General features: G+C 37.8%; 1 protein-coding gene across 1 annotated transcript in view; it reads right to left on the reverse strand.

Moving 5' to 3' along the window:
- LOC105060797 (disease resistance protein RPM1-like) overlaps positions 1–22,930 on the reverse strand; it is a 70,970-nt gene that overhangs the window by 47,492 nt on the left and 548 nt on the right. The window lies entirely within an intron of this gene.

Genomic DNA, 22,930 nt, shown 5'->3' on the forward strand with positions numbered 1-22,930 from the left:
CCGTGACCCCTCGCTATGCCCTAACTTCATCTTAAATCTTCGTGTTAGGGTCTCTCATCTTCTAAAACCCCCTCAAATAGTATCCTCCACCATCCTCGCCCTCCATCTCTTTGTCCTCACCCTCCATCTCCTTTTCTTTCCTTGATTTGTCTTTCCTTGATTTGTAGTGGATTTGAATGGAACGGTGTGGCAACAGCACAGTGTGTGGAAGGTTTCTTCGGGTCGGCTCGCTACACAGTGGGAACAATGGAAGAAAGCAAGAATGGAATGATCAGAATCATAAGCAGCCAAATCTTTCCAACTTATTATGCAACCTAAAGGGATTCAAGAAAATAAGTCGAATGAGGTCGAGGATCAAGGTATTGAAACCCCTCATTCTCCACAGCCCACTCCAATGGAAAAAATGGTAACTAGGGCTATAGCAATGGGTAGAAAAATTGATTTTTTCTTCTTTGACAAGTATCATTTTCCCATTAGCAACTGGATTGAAGGAATGGGCTGGAAGGGATTTTGCACAATTGATATTCCTATGTATCCACATTTGGTTAGGAAATTCTATGAAAATCTGAAAAGAGGAGCATCTAAAGTAGTTTCAAATGTTAAAGGGGTCGAATTTGAAGTGTCCGAAAGTAGCCTAGCTCAGATCTTTGGATTATCTAGGGAAGGTATTATTTTTGAAAGACTTGGAGATAAAAAAGAAGGATTAAGAGTGATTGTGGGTAGGGATGATATTGAAGAAGATATTATTGCTAGTAGCCTTACCCTTGAAATGAGACTGTTGCATCACATAATAGGAGGGTTCTTCATTCCAAAGCTAGGAAGGCATGATTTTGTGTCTGAAAGGCAGCTTATGGTGATGCATTGCATTGTGACAGGGATGCCTCTAAATTTACCTGGTATAATGATGCATCAAATAAAAGAGGCAGCTACAAAGAGGAAGGTATGTTTGCCATATGGTATGGTGCTCACTAAGATTTTTGAGGTAGCTTGAGTATCCTAAGAAAATGAATAGTTTAAGAAGCTATCTCACTTTGACCTATATGATGATAGAGCACTGAATAGAATGAAGTATCATAAGGTTGGAGGAAGATGGGTAAAGAAGGTGTCGGGATAGGAGAGATAGGAGACTAGAGCAGAGCAGTCTGGAGAGCCTTCCGTTCATCTAGCACTATCATCTCTCACTCCACCTTCAGCAGCCCATGGTCAGCTTCCACCTTCACCTACTCCTACTGCACCACCAGTTACACCACCTAAGACTCCAGCTCCTCAGTCAGAGATATTTGATTCTGCTACATTTGAGAGACTAGCTGACATGATTTCGAGCAGAGTAAGTACTGAGATGAGGGCTCTCTTTGATAGATTTGATACATTTTAGAATGAGATGAGAGCTAGATTGTCTACCTTAGAGCAGAGAGGACCACAGTCAGATGCCCTTACTGACATTTTTGATTGGGCTGGGGAAATAGCCCGACTGAGGGGGAGCCTTGAGTCTAGAAGCACTGAGATGCTTGCTGCTATTGGAGGACTTGGACAGTCTGATGCTGAGATGCAGTCAGCACTCAGAGGACTCGTGCAAACTCAGCAGGAGGGCATTCTTTCTATTTTATCTTTCATGGGTAGCTTGTTATGCATGATTGAGCAGATTGCTCCTGGAGCAGTACCAGCAGTAGCCATAGCTGATGTAGCTACCAGAGCATTCATGGGTTATCTTGCTCCTACTCAGCCTCAGCCTCAGTCCACACCACGTCCTCTTTTTTAGCCTTTCACCAACCAGACCAGACCATCATTCAGAGTTTATACTAGGGCTGGTGTAGGATTTTCAGCACATATCATAGGACCATCATCCAGGATCTAGAGCAGGAGAGTTGCACCTTCCACCTCACGAGCGAGCTCATATGAGAATCTAGAGATTCCATCTAATGATGATGGGTGGAGTTAGACTTATAGGCTCACTTAGACTCTTTAGGATATCTAGGTATCTAGGTAGTCATATAGTTATATCAATGTATTGGTTGATCTCCTATGTATCATTGGTATACTGCATTTTTGTTTTAGGCAGTATATTCATTTTGACTGATACATTATAAAACCTTATAATTAATGCAATGAACCTTACTTATTATGATTTGCTTATGAATGATGAATGCATGTATGATATGTCTTGAGTGGTAATGTTGATTGATACATGGACTTCATACTCTTACACTATTATGTATAATACCATGTATCATTATGATCAGTATGCACTATCTATCATGGATGATGACAAAAAGGAGGAGAAAGATATAAAACAAAAGCAAATGAAAGCAAATGATTTTAGGTGATAAATCATGCTATTCTCACAAGAAACTAGGCACAAGCTAAGGGGGAGATATATACTTCTGCAAATATATAACTCTCAAGAAACTAGGCATAAGCAAAGGGGGAGCAAAGTTTAAAATTTAAATCTTTTGAATTCTCATGACAATCAAATTCCAAAATTACTGCAGTCTTGATTTAAATACCTATCTTTTTCCCTTGATATATGAGGTTCAAATTTAAAATACATGAGGTTCAAATTAAAAATACATGAGGTTCATCAATTTCCTAGAACACTCTCAATTATCAAAGTTGATGTTTTTTATGCTTTATATCATTTGCTTATATACTCAAAGTTTTGTCATCATCAAAAAGGAGGAGATTGTTAACCCCAAGGATTGATTTTGATTAATAACAAAATATTTTATTATATATTTTGGACTCATGATTTTCTTAAGACTATGTTTCCAAAAAGTTGTAAAGTATCAAGAGAATAGTTTTCAAAAATACAATCAAAAATAAATAAGAAAAATCTAAAAGCTATTGAGTGTGGCACACATCTAAAATAAAGTTGGAAAAGGGTATCCAAAGATTGGAATTAAAAAAAAATTTAAATGAAAAAAATTATAAAAAATTTAGTGGAGGGCATCTCGAGTCGACTTAAGATTGATTCAAGTCGACTCAAGCTGAAATGGTGAGCAAAAACAGCACTGGCATGCGGCATTTTTCAACCGACACGCCCTCAAGTTGACTTGAATGAAGAATGGCAGAACTGTAATTTTTCAAAATGAACCAAGCGACAGCTCGAGTCGACTCAAGTTGCTCGAGTGGAAGTTATAGGAAAAGACAGAGAGGCATGCTTTTGGAGAAATGGACTCGAAGGCCATTCGAGTCGACTCAAGCCCAATCTGAGTCGACTCGAGTTCCAACGGCTAGTTCTACAGAAATTTTAGAACGGTCTAGGAATGCTTCTAACGGCTATTTTTTGAATTCCAATGGCTAGAAATGATTTTTTGAGGTTCCAAATGGTGGTTTTAAGTCTCCAACAACTTTTTGAAGTAACAGGACAAGAGAATCAAAGTGGAGAAGCAAAAATCAAGAGCAAAAGTTCAAAAGCATTGAAAAGAGAGCATTTATTTTTTAACTACTTGAATCATCAAATCAAGAGATTTTCTTTAGTAAGAAGATAAGTTCATCTACTCAAAAGCTTCCACAAAAGAAGATTCAAGAGCCTCATCAATATTTTTGCTCATTAAAGTTGCTTTTTATTTTCAATTGTTGTTTTACTTTTATCTTTATTGTAACTAGCTTTAATAGGGGTTTGAAGCTAGAGGATCGGCCCATCCAAGCTTTGAAATAAGATTGTGAGCCAAGGGTTGGCTTATTTGTTGGTTGTGGTTGGTGATCCGATGTAAAATTAACTGAATTTTGGATAGTGAGCCTGAAAAACTATCTGACTGAATCTTGGATAGATTATGGTGAAATTCTCAAATGGATCTTGGAGAATGGATGTAGGTGCAAAGGGCACCAAACCACTATATATCATGTGTGTTTGTGCTTGTGTTTTTCTTTCTAGCTTTTTTGCATTTATATTTTTGCATACTTAAATTCTGTACTTATCAACACTTTACTAGTTTTTAACACAACACATTGCTTGTTTAAATTTTGAAAAACCCAATTCACCCCCCCTCTTGGGTTGTCTTACTAGACAACAATGTATTCGAAGAAAGTTTTTAATTGTATTGACTATAAAATTTAGTTCTGAAACTCAATACTTAGTGAGTGATACTTGCTAAACTTTTTGACTTTCAATCCTAGGTCTACTTTTGTAAAGGAGGATCTTAATGAAACATGGTGATAAAAAACTTATAATTTTGTTGCATTACTAAGGAACTAGCAATAAGTAAGTTAGAGGATGTGATAAGCCATATATTTTTATAATTATTTTAAATATTTTAGATAGTTAATGGTGCTGACATCTTTTAAAAACCCTAATTTCATAACTACATTGGACTTTCTTGCAATATTACATATTTTTAATAGTATTTTTGAAAACTATGAAATTAGAGCACTTTTATAGAAAGTAGATATCGAGTTGACTAATCAATTTAAGTACCAAAACAATTTCACACCCACTAGAGATTTAAAAGAAAAATAATTTATATTTCTTCCTTATTTGACAGGTATACTCAAATCGTAGGAGACATTCGAAACCTCGAGACTTCAGAACCCTAGCCGGCCAACCACCACCTGAAACCCTAATCTCACATCTTCTTCTTGTTGATGCCATCAACCAAGAAAGGAGATAGGAGGTGCAAAAAGCAAGAAAAAGACAGTTAATCTCTTCTTTGGCTTGAACCCCTCGATTCTGACACCTTTGGCATAAGGACCCCTGAAAGGTAGGCTACAGGATTCCAAATTAAGCAAGACTAGATCCTACAGAATCTTCAGAGGAGAAAAAAAAGAATGTAATTTACAAAATTTAATTTGAATTTCATATAAGATAGCTATACTAAATTAAATTTGATAATAGTGCTGGATAAAATAGGAAACACTCGATACACCCAGATTCCCCCCGAGTTTTTCTTGGGGCAAAAATCTGATCTGGAAACTACTTTTGGGCGGCAAGGAGCTAACCTAGAAAGAATAAATGATAGTAAATAAGGGTCCAAAAAGATTTAGCATGAGGAGCAAAATACAAGAAGGAGGTAGCAAGCACAAAAAAGGCAAGATTTTATGCAAAAATAATTCCAATAGAGGTGAAACAATCTACCAAATAAAGAGAGTTATACATAGAATAAAATCATAGAAAAATTACCACCTTAACCCCAGCTCTAACCCTATTTAAAGACCCCAAACCACCAGCAATTGGATCTCATCAAAGAGAGGGGGGGCACAAAGAAAGAGAGGGTGGGTGGCAAGGCTTGGGTTGAAGGCTGCTTCAAGGCAAAAGATGCTGAGAAAAAAAGTTTTTGTCTCCTACGCCATCTCCATGCCAAAATCAATCTGAGGTTAACATCTAAAGAGGAAGAAGAAGAGAAAATCAGAATGCCCTAAAGAGTTTGAATGAAGAAGGAGAGGTCATCAACCATCTTTCCGACGAGGCTGCGGATCTACTTTGACAATCTTTGTTACTGCTATAAGTTTTCTATTTACTTTTTCTTCATTTCTTTTATTTTTTTTTAAATTTTTTATAATTAAATTTTGATTTTGATTAATGAAAAATTAATTTTATGTCCTTTAATTTCTATCTTTTAATTGAGATTTTATTTTTATTGCATATAGATGCTAAGATCTAATAAGTAGATCTTAGTATCAAACTTTCTTGCACTTTTATTCTTGCTGTGTTTCTTTTAAATTCTTACAATAAGATTTATATTTTAATTAAGATTTAAATCTCTAAGTTTAATTTTATTATAAGTAGAAGCTAAGATCTAACTAGTAGATCTTAGTACCGAGTTTATCTTTCAGTACTTTTTAATTTCTATCTTTTGTTTACAATTCCGTTTCTATAATTTTTCTTTTTCTTTTTATAAAAATTAAAATTTTTAAATTAAAGCACTGCTTTCTTTGTAGATTCGATCAACTTGCTACACTCTACATATTTTTTTTAAGAAGTTAGATATTTTAAACTGATAAATATGGTGTCTTAATGACAACATTGTGATCTATCACATCTCGAAGTAATTTGCTAGTATAGTAGATTAATTTCTGTTAGGATTTTGGTGCCTTGAATTCCACCCACTGAAGAAAAATCTAAGTTGGAGAAGTCTGTAGGAGAAATCAAGATGCGACGGAGGCCCAGAGACACAGCACGTGGAGGCCTGCAGCACGGCGTAGCCCGTAGGTGAGCATAGGCTCGCGAGATGCGTGGCCCAGGCCTGCAGCACACGGCCCAGGTGCGTGGGCATGTAGGTGCGCAGCCAAGCATAGGGCACCCTGGGCGCATGGCTCAGGTAGGTGCGCGGTCCATGTGGTGCCCACACGGTGCAGCCCCATTCATGGGCATTTGGTGCGGTCCATTATGGACCTCATGGGATTTCATGGTCCACGCAACCATCATGGACCAGCTTTGTCCACGGGCCAAAAATCCTAGCTCATAGGTCCATTTTGTGCGATCCAACGACTGTGGGAGCTTGCAATTATGATCAGACGGCGAGCAAGCATTATCGGGCATGATTGGGTGGCCAAGAGCGTGATCTCGCACGATCTGACGGCCAAAAAAGTCTTGGGGAAGATTAGATGGTCAGAAAAGCTATTGGAGTCCTTCTGAAGGTGGGATCTTAACTTGGAATGGGTTTTATGCCTTTAAAAGGGGGTGCACGGGCCTGAGAATAGTGGTAGCAATGGTAGAGATCTCAGGTGACGGCTAAGAGTATCAGGAAGCATCTAGGGGTTTTAGGGATCCTGGTTTGGTAGGCCTGAGTCTCATTTGGATTTTTTTGTGAGAGCTTTTGTAAGGGGTGAGAGGTGAGAGCTTCTTGTTGAAAGAGAGAAGTTTATGAGAGTCAAGTGTGTAGTCTTCTCTTGTAATTATTTTTTTTTAGAGTGAAGCGTATGTCCTATGGAGATAGACCTTGATCTAATCTATGTATTTGATTGTGTCTCTTTTATTTCTTCTTTCTTTCTACTGCAATAAGTGGTATCAGATCTTCAACAATTGATATCAGAGTTAGGTGCTGCTGGAGTGGTGTTCCCTAATAATTGATATTAGAGCTAGATGGTACCAGAGTGCAGGTTGTGGTAGTGTAGATCAAGATTAAAGAAAATGGAAAAGTCAGGCTCAATCAAGATGGAGATCAATCAGTATGATTGGAAGAATAATTTTTTTCTATAATAAGTGAGGGTGAAGGATGTGCTCATCCAATAAGGATTGATCAATGCTCTCTTATTCGAGGAGAAGTTGACTACCATGAAGGTGAAGGATTGGAGGCGGCTACAGAAGCAGACAGTGAGTACGATCCACTTGTATTTAACGAATGTAGTGATCCATATGCTTGGTAAGACTTTTCTGACAGCGATATGGATAAAGCTCGAGGAGATGTACATGCCAAAGTCACTTACCAATATACTCTTTTTCTGGAAGCAATTGTGCCAGCTGCGGATGGATGAGGGATAGAGCGTACAGATGCATCTTAGCAACTTTCAAAAAATCCTCATTGATCTCCTTAGTGTTGATGAGAAGGTTAAGGAGAAGATTAGGACATTGGTCTTGCTTTCATCGCTCCCTCCTTTTTTTGAGTCTTTGGTGACTGCTATTTTTATGAAGAAGAGCACCATCAAGATGGAGGAGGCTACTTTTGTGCTACTCCAGAATGAGATTTTCAGAAGGAAGAATCAGACTTCGAGTTCAGGTGGCGACTCAGCTTTGACGGTGACAGGAGGTGGTGGTGGCAAAAGATAAAGCAGCAGAGGATCGCAACGTGGGTGGTCCAAGTCTAAGCTGAGGGACTCAAGCAAGATCAGATGCTACCAGTGTGATGATTTTAGACATCGAGTTAGAAATTATCCACAGCTCAAAGATCGGATGAAGGCTACTGTGGCGATAGCGAGTAGCGATACAGAAGAAAGTGATGATATTCTTTTGGTGACTGATAAGGTATCTATTTTTTTTTCAATAAAATTTGGATTCTACTTGTTCACATCATGTGTGTTGCAGAGAGAAGCTATTCGATACCCTAGAAAGTAGTAAGGGCACTGTTTACTTGTCAGATGGATCGAGTTGTGAGATCAAGGATAATGGGATGATCAGCTTACAGATATATGATGGAGTAGTGAGGAAGTTGGATGAGGTTCGATATATACCCAGCTTCAAGAATAATCTAATTTTACTGAGCAGACTGGATTCAAGTGGCTATAGATGGAGAGCTGATGATGGAATCCTGAAGGTTTGTGTGGCAGTAGGGTTGTGATGAAGAGAAGAAAGTATGGTGGACACTACCTCTTGGCAGGAAGCTCAACATGAGGTAGAGCTTAAGGAGCCAGTGGGAGCCCAATGCAAGGTAGAGCTCTAGAAGCAGATGGATTGGGCATGAGACGAGAGACTCAGAAGGATGACAGACGATATCGTAAGGTGAAGTTCATATTACCACAGGAGGCTACACCAAGTAGGTCTTAGGTCAGGAGGATCACAGCATATGAGGGAGATGGGATCGAGTGGTCTGGCTCGACTCTCATGTTTGCCCATCAATCTATAAATAATAAGTGTTTATCCCAGGGCATGGGGGCAAGATTATCCAGAAGCTCTCAAAGATAAGTGGAGGCCGAATGTTGAGTCGAGGTGGAGATTGTTGAGATTTTGATATCTCAAATTCGATTTATTAGAGAAAAATTCAAGACAAAAAAGCCCACAGAAGAAACCATGATGCGGTGGAGGCCCGAAGATGCAACACATGGAGGCCCATAGCATGACGCAGCTCGTAGGTGAGCGCAGGCCCACAGGATGTGCGGCCCGGGCCTGCAGCGCATGGTCCACATGGCGCAGCCCCGTTCAAGGGTATTTGGCATGATCCATAATGGACCGCATGGGATTTTGCAGTCCACGTGACCGCCGTTGACCACCCTGGTCCACGGGCCAAAAATCATGGCTCACAGGTCTATTTTGCACAATCCAACAACTATGGGAGCTCACGATCGTGATCGGACAGCGGGCAAGCATTATCGGGCATGATTGGGCGGCCAGGAGTGTGATCCAAGAAGAGTCTGCGAGAAAAATTGGACAGTGAGAAAAACTATTGGAGTCCTTTTGAAGGTGGGATCTTGACATGGAATAGGTTTTATGCCTTTAAAAGGGGGTGTACAGGCCTGAGAACAATGGTAGCAATGGCAGAGGTCTCAGGTAACGGCTGAGAGCATCAGGAAGCATCCAAGGATTTTAGGGATCCTAATTCGGCAAGCCTATCTCCTTGGGATTTTTTTGTGAGGGCTTTTATAAAGGGTGAGAGCTTCTTATTGAAAGAGAGAGGTTTATAAGAGTTGAGTGTGTAGTTTTCTTTTGTAATTATTTTCTTTCATAGTAAAGCCTTGGCATACCCCTGGATGTAGATCTTGGTCTAATCTACGTATTTGATTGTGTCTCTTTTATTTTTTCTTTCTTTCTGCTATAACAAGTGGTACCAGATCCCCAATAATTGGTATCAGAGCTAGGTGGTGTCAGGATCGTGTTCTCTAATAGTTTCTGCATTCCTGCATTATTTTGGACTAAAATTGAGCTAATAGCATTAGTCAAAATAGATAAATACATGAATAATTTCTCACCTTCAATTGGCTTTGATAGTAATGGGGCTGTGTTGAAAAATACTTTTTAAGATCATCAAAGGCAGCTCGATACTCATTTATCCTGTTAAAGTGTTTGATTTGTCTCAAGAGTTTGAAGAAAGAAAGATATTTCTCAGTCGATCTGGATATGAATCGACTGAGTGATGCTATCCATCTGGTAAGTCATTTTACCTCCTTTATGATGCTTGGATGTTTTATTTCAAGTAGCACTCGAATTATTCTCAAAATTAGCTTCGATCCCTCTTTGAGTTACTAGAAAGCCCAAGAATTTTTTTGATGTAACTCTAAAAGTATATTTTTAGGGTTGAGCTTCATTTGATATTTACGTAATTCTTTGAAAATTTTTTCTAGATCAGTAATGTATCGATTTGACTCAATAATTTTTACCAATATATCTTCAATATAGGCTTCCATATTGCGGCCAGCTTATTGCTTAAAGATCTTATTGACCAAATGTTAGTATGTAGCATCTATATTTTTAAGACCAAAAACTATCATTTTATAACAATACAAAACTCTTTCAGTGATGAAGGCCATATTTTTTTCATCTTCAGGTACCATTCTAATCTGATTATAGCCAGAAAAGGTACCATGAAACTGAGTAGTTTATATCCGGAGGTGCCATCAACAAGTTGATCAATCCTTGGAAGAAGAAAGCTATCTTTTGGGTAGATTTTGTTGAGGTCGAAGTAATCAATACAAATCTTCCATTTTTCATTGGCCTTTTTAACCATAACAATATTTACGATCCATTTTAGATATTGTGCCTTTCTGATGAACTCAGCTTCAGAAGCTTATCAACTTCTTCATCTATTACTTTTTGCCTTTCTGAGGTGAATTTTTTTTCTTTTATTGCACTGATTTATGCTTTGGATCAACATTTAGCTTGTATCTAATGACATCAATAGAAATTTCGGATATGTCAGAAGCTGACTAGGCAAAGATATCGACATTTGCCTAAAGAAAAGATATTAATTTCTTCCTTAGATCAGGTTTTAATTAAGATCCAATTTGAACAATTTTTTTTGAATCTTCACCTAAAGAAACAATAATGAGCTGCTTAGCTGGTTCTCCCTGGTTCTTGCTGACCTCAGCTTTTTCTTTTTGATCAGGTATTTCAATTGGTAGAGCCTCTACTGATTTTTTCATCTTTGTAGCAATCAAAAAGCATTGCTTGGCAAGCGCTTGATCTCTCTGCATCTCTCCAACCCCATCTTTGTTTGGGAATCAGACTAGCAAATGATAAGCGAAAACCACAACTTTGAGAGCATTAAGTCCTGGTCGGTTAAGAATAGTATTGTAAGCTGATAATATTTTGATAACTAGAAAAGTGAGCCATACAGTGGACTGGTGAGGTTCTCTTCCTGTGGTGACTAGTAGAGTAATTTTTCCTTCCATAGCTACAAAATTCTCAGAGAATTCAACTAGCAGAGCACTGACTTGTTTTAACTGATCTAGAATATTTATTATTTGAAATACATTATGGAATAATATATCAGTAGAGCTCCTATTATCAACTAGTATTTTTTTTATATCATATTTTGTTATGATCATAGAGACAACAACAGTATCGTTATAAGAAGTTTGGACTCCATCAACATCAACATCAAAAAATAAAATTATATTATCAGTATGTTGCCACTTTGAAGAACAGCTTTCAGCTGCTTCAGTTGCTCCCCGAGCTCCATCAAGACCTGAGATCACATTAGTGACCCCAATAGTGGGCTTATTGAGCTTATTTCACTATCAATCCTCTGATGTTGTTTAGCAGTTTGATTTGTCCGATCTTGAATATATTTGTTGAGATAACCTTGATGGATTAGTACTTCAATTTCATCTTATAATTGTCGACGCTCTTCAGTAGCATGACCATGATCTCGATGGAAGCGGTAATATTTTTTTTATCTCTTTTTATTCACTACAAGAAAATAACTTTTTTATGATGATTTTTTTTACGACAAAAATTTTTCCATCCCCAATAAACCTATTTGCAACGTATCAAAATTTTCATCGATAAAAAAACATATTTACGATAGTTTAATAATTTATCACCAATAAAGAATATTAGCGATGAAAAATAGAATTTCATCATAAATAAATGTTATTTCTGATGATTTTTTCATCATAAATAATAAAATATTATTTAAATTTTAAATATCCAAATATTAGCAATAAAAATATTTTTATCATCAATAATTCAAATTTTTATGATAAAAAATGCTTTTCTATTGCAAATAACTATTATTTATCACTAAGAATTTTCATCACTAATATTTGAAGAAAAATAAAAAATTTAAAATTTCAAATATTATAGATTATTTGTGATGTAAGTTTTCAGTCACAAATAATTTAACTGTTTGTGAGGAAAATTTTAATTATGTCACAAATAAAACTTATTAATGATGAAACTTTCATCGTTAATATTTAAATAAAATTTAAAAATTTAAAAATTTAAAAATTAAAAATTATTTGTGATGAAAAAAATACTTCATAGATAATCAAAATATTTATAATGAAAAATAATAGCTTCATCATAAATAATAGATTATTTATGATAAAAAATTTTTATCATAAATAATGAGAAAAAACTAAAAATTTAAAAATTACAAAATATTTATGATGAAAAGTTACAACATAAATAATCTATTATTTACATGGAACATTTATTTTTCATCAAAAAATTATTGATTATTTATGATGAATATTTTTCATCACTAATATGTGAAAAATAAAAATATTTTAATTTTAAAAAATGATACTATTAGTGATGCAAAAATTTTTTATCATAAATCATCAAGCACATTTACGACGGAAGCAGATTTTTCCATTGCTAATAAACCTCTTTTAAAAATTTAAAAATAAAAGATAATTTGTGATAAAATTTTTTTATGTTAAATAATCTACTATTTGTGATGCTAAGTTGATTATCTGTCATAAAATCATCACTTATTTATGATGAATACTTTTCATCATCAATTTTTAAAAAATAAAAAAATATAAAATTTTACAAACTAGATTATTAGCAATGGAAAATATGAACTCCATCGCTAATATCTTTTTTTATGATGAAAAATTTCATCACTAATATTTAAAAAATTTTAAAAATTTTATAAATTTTAAAAAACTTTTCTATTGAAGGATGTTTGGATATATTATAGTAATTTTTTTTATATTTATAAAAATAAATATTAGATAATTTTTAAAAAATAATATGTGCACAAGAAAAGTATGTAGAATATTAAGATGAATATGTAGTAATATAATAAAAAATATAATTAAAATGAAGTTGTTCATAAAAAAATAAAGATAACATCAATTAAGATAAAGTTTAGAGAATGATGATTTTAGATACTTCAAATATATAGAATACAGGCCAAAGTATATATACATCCATACAAATGAGTGATTTATATATAAAAATAAAAAAGTACACCAAACAATATATAGATGAAGTGGTATGAAAAGAATTGATATTTAATATCTCTAAACCAAGTGAAATGAAGAAAAAAAATTTATATACTCGATCCTAATAAGTTTGGGATCATAGCTTAGTTGAGTTAAGGTGAGGCGACTTGTATATTTACAAAAATAAACATGATGTTATTTCTCTATAAAAAAAAATGAATACTAATGTAGTACAAGGAGAAGAGTCCTCCACATTGTTAAATTTTTTGGTATAATAATGTGAATTGAACCCTTTATGATTCTTAACAATAATTGACTTAAATTGTGATTCATTTTAAATTGAGTATTTTATCTCTAGTGAGTAGAGTTATTTGTACTAAAAATATTCCAATAATTGCATGCAACTTTTAGCAGATTAATAATTTACAATAAATTTATAAACAAAGCTATGCCTTTTGTCGGAGCGGTAATGATTGTGCATCCACTTTAATAAACAAGTTAATTATTTCCTGTAATGCCACAATAGCTATGCACTTATATTTATATATAATATATATAAATATATCTACACATCAATTTAGTAGGATCGGATAAGTCCTTTGAATGAGATTCTAGATTATTATATATATTATATAAATTATTAAATATATATATTTATATATATATATTATATATGTATGTATATATATATATTATTTTTCTATAGAAGCATCACATTGCTCATGCTTTTTTCATCACAAATTTTTTAAAAAAATGAGAATTTTTTTCAGTAATTATTAGCGATGAAATATCTTTTTCATCGCTAATAAATTAATTAACAATGAAAAGTTTTTGTTGTAAATAATTTTTTTGTTGGGAAAACTTTTTTACCAGAAAATATTTTGGCGAAAACTATTAGCGACAGAAAATTTTCATCATTAAAAAATTTATTAGTGATAAAATTTTTGCTTTCATCATAAATAATATTTTTGGGGGGGAAATATTTTTTTCAGTAATTTTTTTTTTGGTGAAAACTATTAGCGATAAAAATTATTTCCATCGTTAATAATGTTATTGGCGATGAAACGTTTTTGTTTCATTATAAATTATTTTTTTCTTGAAATTATTAGTGATAAAAATTTGTTATTAGCAACGAAAATTTTTGTCACTAATATGTCGTGTCCCGTCAAGTCCCATCTAAAATCTATTTTTTTTTTCGATGCCCCCAACTCCAGTTTTGCATGCTCCCCCCCGTGTCCCCCTCTATGCTCTGCCCCTCTCTCCTGGCCGCCACGTTCACTGCCGTCGCCGTCGCCATCGCAATAGCCGTCCGTCGATAAGGTAAGCTGCTTTTTTTCTTTTGGTGTGTTCCCGAGCCACCGATGGGCCGTCGGGGATGGGGGAGACGCCGACGGGGATGGTGCCAGGCCGAGCCGTATTCGGGGATGGGGCCGGGCCGGAGGTACCTTCATCCACCGTCAATAATCATTTTTATTTTTTTTTTGGTCTTTTGTCTGGCCACCGGGCCGACGTGGACGGTGCTGGGGTCGGGTCGGGCCGGCGTGGATGGGTGGGCCGAGTCGGGCTAGGGTGGACGGGTGGGCCGGGTCTGGCCGGCGTGGACGGGGCCGGGCCTGTGGAGACGAGGCCGGGGCAGATCGAGTCGGGCCAGGCCTGGCCTGGCCGAGTCGGGCCGGCTCGGGTCTGGGTTGGGTCGGGTCCGAGTTGGACCGGGGCCTGCGGGGATGGGTCCGGGTCAGGCCGGGCCAGTGGGGATGGGACCGGGCCGACGTGGACCGGGCCAGGGCCAGCAGGGATGGGGACGGGGTGGGCTGGGTCGGGTCAGGCTGGCTGGGCCGGGTCAGGCCGGCGTGGAGGGGGCCGGCAGGGATGGGGACGGGGCCGGGCCGGTCTAGCGGGTTGAGTAAGTACCATCTTACCATACTGTTTAATATTTTAAATAATTTTTTTATATCGATGTAAAATTAAAAATCATAACTTTTTATAGTGAGCACAAGAGTATACTATGTAGAGAGAATAATACGGATGCCGATGATCGACATAGGAGAAAATTTACAAAATAATTTGATGATCTTGTAAGTTGTATTAGTGATACATTATTTATTTACTTATAAATAATATTATTTGAATCAACATAATTTTTTATGTTATGATGTAGATGAAACATAAGTATTTCAATAAAGAAGTAGGTGCGACCGATGAGTTGCATGATTTAGCATGTGGTCTCGATTGAAGGATTAATCACTACGCATCCTGTATCATTGGAGCAATGAGATTTTACACAAAGGAGCTTGAGATGCAACAACGGATTCAAAATAGTAGGATTGCTATAATAGGATATGAAGGAGAAGAAGAGATTGATTATTATGGTGTACTGGTAGATATCATAAAACTGAAGTATGGGTCCAGTAATTCTGTATTTTTATTTCAATGTGAATGGTGAGATATTAGTAATAAAAAGATCAATATTCATATCAATTTATAATTTATCAGTGTAAATTTTGTACGAACATGTACCAAAATGAGCCGTATATATTAGCAACTCAAACGAAACAAGTAATATATTTGAAGGATCTAAAGTATCAAGATAATTGGCATGTTGTACAAAAAATAACACTTAAAGACGTATATGATATACCAACCCGATTAGAGATGGATAAAAAGTTAGATTTACATGAAGAGGAAGCTTTTCAGCAAGAAGAATAAATATTAGCCGAGCTTTTGATTGATGAAGAACTTGTAACGGCACCTTTCAATAGGGCTGATCTGTCATCCAACAAAGTTGAAGCTGATTTTTTATTTAATTTTGATGAGTCGGAGGGTGACGATCAGTTCATAAATGACGATGAGATAGAAGATGACACATATATCGATTACTGTGATTCGGAGGATCTACACATCGAGGAAGATACGAATATTGATGAGTATATCTATATTCTTCGTTCAATATTCTCTTGCAATAATGGTATGCGATATAATTATATTTATTAAAATATTATTTAATTTTTATTATTATTATTTAATATTATATTTATTTATATCTTAATTATTGCAGATATGGTACCAGAAGACAGATGATGATGTTCGCGTTCACAGTCTACCTCAGAGATTGAGGCACCTTCACCGATCTCCATTGCCGCACCAGCTCCATTGTCAGAGAATCTTGCATTGGCAAGTCCAAGTGAGGCGGGTCCCAGTGAGATGGGTCTCAATGGTATTATTATATTTTTTATATAATAAAATTTAATTTTTTTATTTAGATTATACTAATGATTTATTTATTGTTGTTTCAGGTCAGTCTTCATCGGTAGTAAGGCGAGGGTGAGGTCCATCGAAGAACCTCGCTCTAAAGCATTGGAGATGCGAGCACCTGGAATAGCATCTCCGGATCGAGATACCAATCGGCTACACTAGACCCATTAAGGGATGGTGCGAGCCATGGCAGACTGAGCTGGGCATCATATGCTGCAGTTATGCCCCCGTGATGCTCTTCGATTAACGTCATGTTCTACCAACTCAGAGAGAGATTTTTTACACCCACTTATAGGTAAAATAAATTATATTGTAAATATTTAATTTGCATAGTATTCTTTTGATATTTATTATTAGTTGGGTGTATTTGACAACGTTGATTTTGAGGAGGATCATGTGAGGCGAGCCGTCGACACTCATCTATCCTTGTATTTTAAGGATTATCACCATCATATGCATTAGCATTGATACCGGGTGGTGCAAAATCATGGGGAGGGGGCAGCACGGTAGCAGCCCTATGACAGCATCACCATGGATGATTGGACTGCCATATGCAGGCATTACGAGGATTCGGCATATCAGGTTACACATCTAAATTTTTTTTTTTTAGAGTTTAATGATCGAATCATTTATTCTTAAATTAAATTTGTTATCTATTAATTTGATTGATAATTTTATAGAGACGATGTACCCAAAATGCGACGAATCGGATGAGACAGACCGTGTCGCATTATGGGGGTTCGAGATCGTTCGCTCATCACATGGAGCATATGATAGATAATTTTTAATTTTTAATTAGCATATAATTCTCTAGTTATTTAAAATTTTTTTAATTAATTCTCAAATTGCAGAGAGATGTTGAGAGTGACGAGCTTTCTAGTAGGATTGATATCTATCAGCAGACGCACCAGCGACGATCGAGAGAGTGGACGATGGGGAGCCAGAAACTCTTTATAAGTTTTTTTAATTATTTTTTTATTTACAATCTAATTTTTATTAAAAAATTAAAATAATTTTAATTTTAATTTTCAGGATCGTATGACAGACATGAGATCCCAGCCTACCCCTGAGGGCTCGACCGTACCCACAAATAATGAGATCTGTGATCGGATGTTTGGTATGAGACCCTGTTATGTTAGGGGTCTAGGGTATGGGATCACTGCTCTCTCATCCTCATGCTCATCTAGGACTGACATCCATTCTGCGTGCAAGGCTCGACTGATGGAGGTGCAGAGGCAGGCTGTCGAAGATTGATAGCAGGCTGAGCAGCGAGCTCAGAAGTTGGTTGCACGTATCGATGAGTATCAGCAGCTTCAGATCCAGATGATGGAGCGGATGTCGTAGATGAAGCAGACGATAAAGTCATGATATGACTTTATAAAATTGGCATTACTTGTATATGTGCAATAGCACGATTGGTTCCATAACATATTTTATTATGCTGTCATTACAAAATTCTCTAATTACGTAGAAATGGTTTCAAGAATTAAGACTATATTTAAATTATATACTTAGAACTATATTTGTGAATTGGTATGATTTATGCATATATGATCGGATTTTCATATCATGGATTGATATATTATTAAGTCTATGAAATGCTTAATTTGTAATAAAAGTTATTTTCTAATGATGCATTAAATTATAAAAAATTTATGCTTGATTCAATAAGATAATATATGGTTACTTACCAAGCTGTGAAGCTTATCCTTTTATTTGTTTTTTTCAGACAAATAAGGTTGTTAAGAGCAAGAAGGGATAAATCAAGTAGAGGTCAAGACAATAAGATTTAAAGCTAGTAGCAGGCTATTAACATAACTAGTTGAGGATAATGAAATTTTGGGTTAGGTAGTTTTGAATATTTAAAAGCTAGATTTAAAACACTCTATATTTGCATCTCTTTGCTTAATAAATGAAAAAAGATTTTGGACCATATTTATTATTATATAATTTTTTATACATACTACTATTTAGGCTTCATGTTATTGTGGGGGTGTCACTTTATATATATATATATGTGCATGTGTGTGTGTAAATTATTTTTGACCTTATTTGACCCAAAAAGTTAGATGAATATATAAAATTAATATAAAATTCAACCTAATTCAACTTGAAGGGAATTAGATTAGATTTGGGTACAATGTTTTGATCTGATATAGATATGAATTGTATTTGAATTATTCCCATCGCACTCTAACCCAACCATCATACGACCCTACTTGTATGCTGCTCCACCTCTCTCTCTCTCTCTCTCTCTCTCCCACTCTCTTCTCCACTTTTTACTTCTTTTCATCCTTCCACACAATATTGCCTTGCAACTCTTCTGTATAGTTTTTAGGTTTGATATCTTTTTACTAATTGAATATGTATAAATTCTAAATAGATATATAATAATTCTATAAAATCTTAAATGGTTATATATTATTCTATATGTATTTTAATTTTTCAACTTCACCATATTTTTGCAAAATTACTGACTTCTTAATCTTGTCAGGGGAGTGGACGGTGGAGAGCCAGGAGCTTATGTAAGTTTTTTCAACTATTTTTTCATTGATATTTTGATTTTCAGTATAAACTTCGAATAACTATAACTTTAATTTTCAGGATCATATGATAGAGATGAGATCCCAATCTATCCCTGAAAGCTCGATCGTATCCACAGATGATGAGATCCGTGATCAGATGCTTGATACGAGATCCTATTATGTTAGAGGACTGGAGCATGAGATCAGAGTCTTCCCATCCTCATGCTCGTCCAGGGCTAACGTCCATGCTGCCTATGATGCCCGATTGGCAGAGATATAGAAATAGACTGATGAAGATCAACAACGAGCTGATGAGTTAACTGTACGCATTGACTCATACCAGTTGTTCCAGCTGCAGATGATAGAACGGATGGCACAGATGGAGCAGATGATAGAGTTAATAAGGTAGCAATAGGTCGATCCATCATGCTCCATCCGTTCTTCTCCAAATGCTGATGCTTGACAGCCAGCTGCTTGTCTTTGTATTTTTTTTATTTTTATTTTGGATGTTTTGTAATAATTAAATTTATTATTTTATAATTATATTTTAATATAATGAAATGATCAGATTTATTTATGAATTTTGTTGGTGCGAAAACCCGCTTGCGCCAGAGAAGCTGGAGTCGAGGGAGTCACGGTCGCCGCCGGGACCTGCACAAGAAGTCTCAACCGGATGTGGGGTTGCTCCAGCAAGACCCTCCGACGCTCAAGTCAGTTCTCTGCCTCAACAAGAATGGAGTGGTCGAACGAAAATTTTAGCAGAGTTTTGGGATAGAAAATGAGGCTTCGAGAGTAACGTATCTGGGGTCCCCCTTTTTATAGACGGAGGGCGCAACAGACTGATAGCGACGTTCATAACCGTCTGGTAGTGGGCCACCCACAGTCAGGAGGGATTTGTTGCGAGGAGTAGTGGAGTGGACCCGTGGCCATCACTGAAGCGCGCCACGTGGTGTCTGCCGCAGGAAGTGGAGCGGCGTCCGTTGTCGTGACTCGCCAGAGGATGGAAGATTCGTGCAGTATCCGTTACAGGAAGTGGAGCAGGATCGTGGCCGTTGCTGTGTCGCACCAGGGGGTGCAGACCCGTCGGCTGAAGTTCGGCTGGAGTGTTTGGTGGTTAGTTATCCACTTGAGAGGAGCCCGAAGTCCGACTCCAGTAAGAGTCCGGACGAAGTCTTCCTCTAGCCGAGGTCGGGGATGAAGCCCGGCTCCCATAGGGGTCCGGGTGGAGTTTTCCTGCAATCAAAGTCAGGGGCGAAGTCCGGCTCCCGTAGGAGTCCGGACGGAGCTTACCAGCAGTTGAAGTTGGTGACAGAGCCCGACTCCCATAGGAGTCCGAGCGGCGCTTACCAAAAGTTGGAGTTGTGGATGGAGCCCGGCTCCCGTAGGAGTCCGGGTGGAGCCCGCTTGCAGTCGGAGTTATGGGCGGAGTCCGGCTCCCGTAGGAGTCCGGATGAGATCTGTCTGCAGCCGGAGTCGGGGACGAGGCCCAGCTCCCGTAGGGGTCCAGGCGGAGTTTTCCTGCAATCAAAGTCAGGGGTGAAGTCCGGCTCCCGTGAAAGTCCGGACGAAGCTTACCAGCGGTTGAAGTTGGTGATGGAGCCCGGCTCCCGTAGGAGTCCGGGCGGAGTCCGCTTGCAGTCGGAGTTATGGGCAGCTCCCGTAGGAGTCCGGACGAGGTCTGTCTGCAGCCGGGGTCGGGGACGAGGCCCGGCTCCTGTATGGGTCCGGGTAGAGTTGTCCTGCAATCAAAGTTAGGGGTGAAGTCCGGCTCCCGTGGGAGTCCGGACGGAGCTTACCAACGGTTGAAGTTGGTGACAGAGCCCGACTCCCGTAGGAGTCCGGGCGGAGTCCACTTGCAGTCGAAGTTGGTGACGGAGCCCGGCTCCCGTAGGAGTCCGGGCGGAGCCTTCCTTGCAGTTGAATTTGGTGACGGAGCCCGGCTCCTGTAGGAGTCCGGGCGGAGTCCGCTTGCAGTCGGAGTTATGGGCGGAGTCCGGCTCCCGTAGGAGTCCGGACGAGGTCTGTCTGCAGCCAGAGTCGGGGATGAGGCCCGGCTCCCATAGGGGTCCGGGCGGAGTTTTCCTGCAATCAAAGTCAGGGGTGAAGTCCGGCTCCCGTGGGAGTCCGGACGGAGCTTACCAGTGGTTGAAGTTGGTGACAGAGCCCGGCTCCCGTAGGAGTCCGGGCGGAGTCCGCTTGCAGTCGAAGTTGGTGACGGAGCCCGGCTCCCGTAGGAGTCCGGGCGGAGCCTTCCTTGCAGTTGAAGTTGGTGACGGAGCCCGGCTCCCGTAGGAGGCCGGACGGAGCCTTCCTTGCAGTCGAAGTTGGTGACGGAGCCTGACTCCCGTAGGAGTCCGGGCGGAGTCTGCTTGCAGTCGAAGTTGGTGACGGAGCCCGACTCCCGTAGGAGTCCGGGCGGAGCCTTCCTTGCAGTTGAAGTTGGTGACGGAGCCCAGCTCCCGTAGGAGTCCGGGCGGAGTCCGCTTGCAGTCGAAGTTGGTGACGGAGCCCGGCTCCCGTAGGAGTCCGGACGGTGCCTTCCTTGCAGTTGAAGTTGGTGACGGAGCCTGGCTCCCGTAGGAGTTCGGGCGGAGCTTTCCTTGCAGTTGAAGTTGGTGACGGAGCCCGACTCCCGTAGGAGTCCGGGCGGAGTCCGCTTGCAGTCGAAGTCGGTGACGGAGCCCGGCTCCCGTAGGAGTTCGGACGGAGCCTTCCTTGCAGTTGAAGTTGGTGACGGAGCCTGGCTCCCGTAGGAGTTCGGGCGGAGTCCGCTTGCAGTCGAAGTCGGTGACGGAGCCCGGCTCCCGTAGGAGTCCGGGCGGAGCCTTCCTTGTAGTTGAAGTTGGTGTTGGAGTTGGAGACGAGCCCGTGAGGGTCAATCCTGTTGAGAACTTCGGCTGAGGGTATTTTATACCCAATAGATTTATTGTGTGAATTTTTATTTTTATTTTATAGATTATAAATATAAAATATTAAAAATATAAATTAAAAATATATATTTATAAATTATTTTTTAAAATATTATATTTTAATTAATGATGGAATTATTTACGATGGAGTATTGTCATAAATAAATTTATTTGTGACGAAAGATTTTCATCGTAAATAATTTATTTTTTTTAAAATTTAAAATCTTTTTTAAAATTATTTGTGATCGATAATTTTTATCATAAATAATATATTTTTTGTGATGAAAATATTTATGACATAAACTTTTCATCACAAATAAATAATTTTATTTTATTTTTTTAAAAATATTAAATTTATTTATTAAATTAATATTTTTAATTTAATAAATAAAAATATTATTTTGCTTAATAAATAAAAAAAGATTTTGGACCATATTTCTTATCATATAAATTTTTATACATGTTACCATTTAGGCTTGGTGGTATTGTGGAGGTGTCACTTTATATATGTGTGTGTGTGTGTGTGTCTGAATTATTTTCGACCTTATTGACCCAAAAGGTTAGATGAATATATAAAATTAATACAAAATTCAACCTAATTCAACTTGAAGGGAATTAGATTAAATTTGGGTATCAATTATTGACCTGATACAAATATGGATTGTATCTGAATTACTCCCATCACACTCTAACCCAACCTGCATACGACCCTACTTCTATGCTGCTCCACTTTTCTCTCTCTCCCACTCTCTTCTCCACTTTTTGCTTTTTTTCATCCTTCCACACGATATTGCCTTGCAAGTCTTCTGTGTAGTTCCTAGCGAGGTTTGATATCCTTTTACTAATTGAATATGTATAAATTCTAAATAGATATATAATAATTCAATAAAATCTTAAATGGTTATATATTATTCTATATGTATTTTAATTTTTCAACTTTATCATATTTTTGCTGAATTACTAACTTCTCTATCTTGTCAAATTATTTCTGAACACTAAACTTGTACACATCAACAAGTTTAGGTCATAGGAGCAGTGACCATGATATTTTTGGACGGTGAATATGGGATACAAATCTAATCCTACACGGTTTCTCTAAAAGAGACTAATACACTATTTTCCAGCACGTAGTGAAGCGTGGAAACAATGCATCATGCGTTAAACGTACAGTCTCCATGGCGATCCCCTTCTTTTTCTACCTTGGTATGGCTGAAGGAGTAGGTTTAGAAATTCATAGCATACCATGTTTTTGCATCTCTTCCA

Source organism: Elaeis guineensis, chromosome 1 (genome assembly GCF_000442705.2).
Source record: "Elaeis guineensis isolate ETL-2024a chromosome 1, EG11, whole genome shotgun sequence".
Lineage (NCBI taxonomy): Eukaryota > Viridiplantae > Streptophyta > Magnoliopsida > Arecales > Arecaceae > Elaeis > Elaeis guineensis.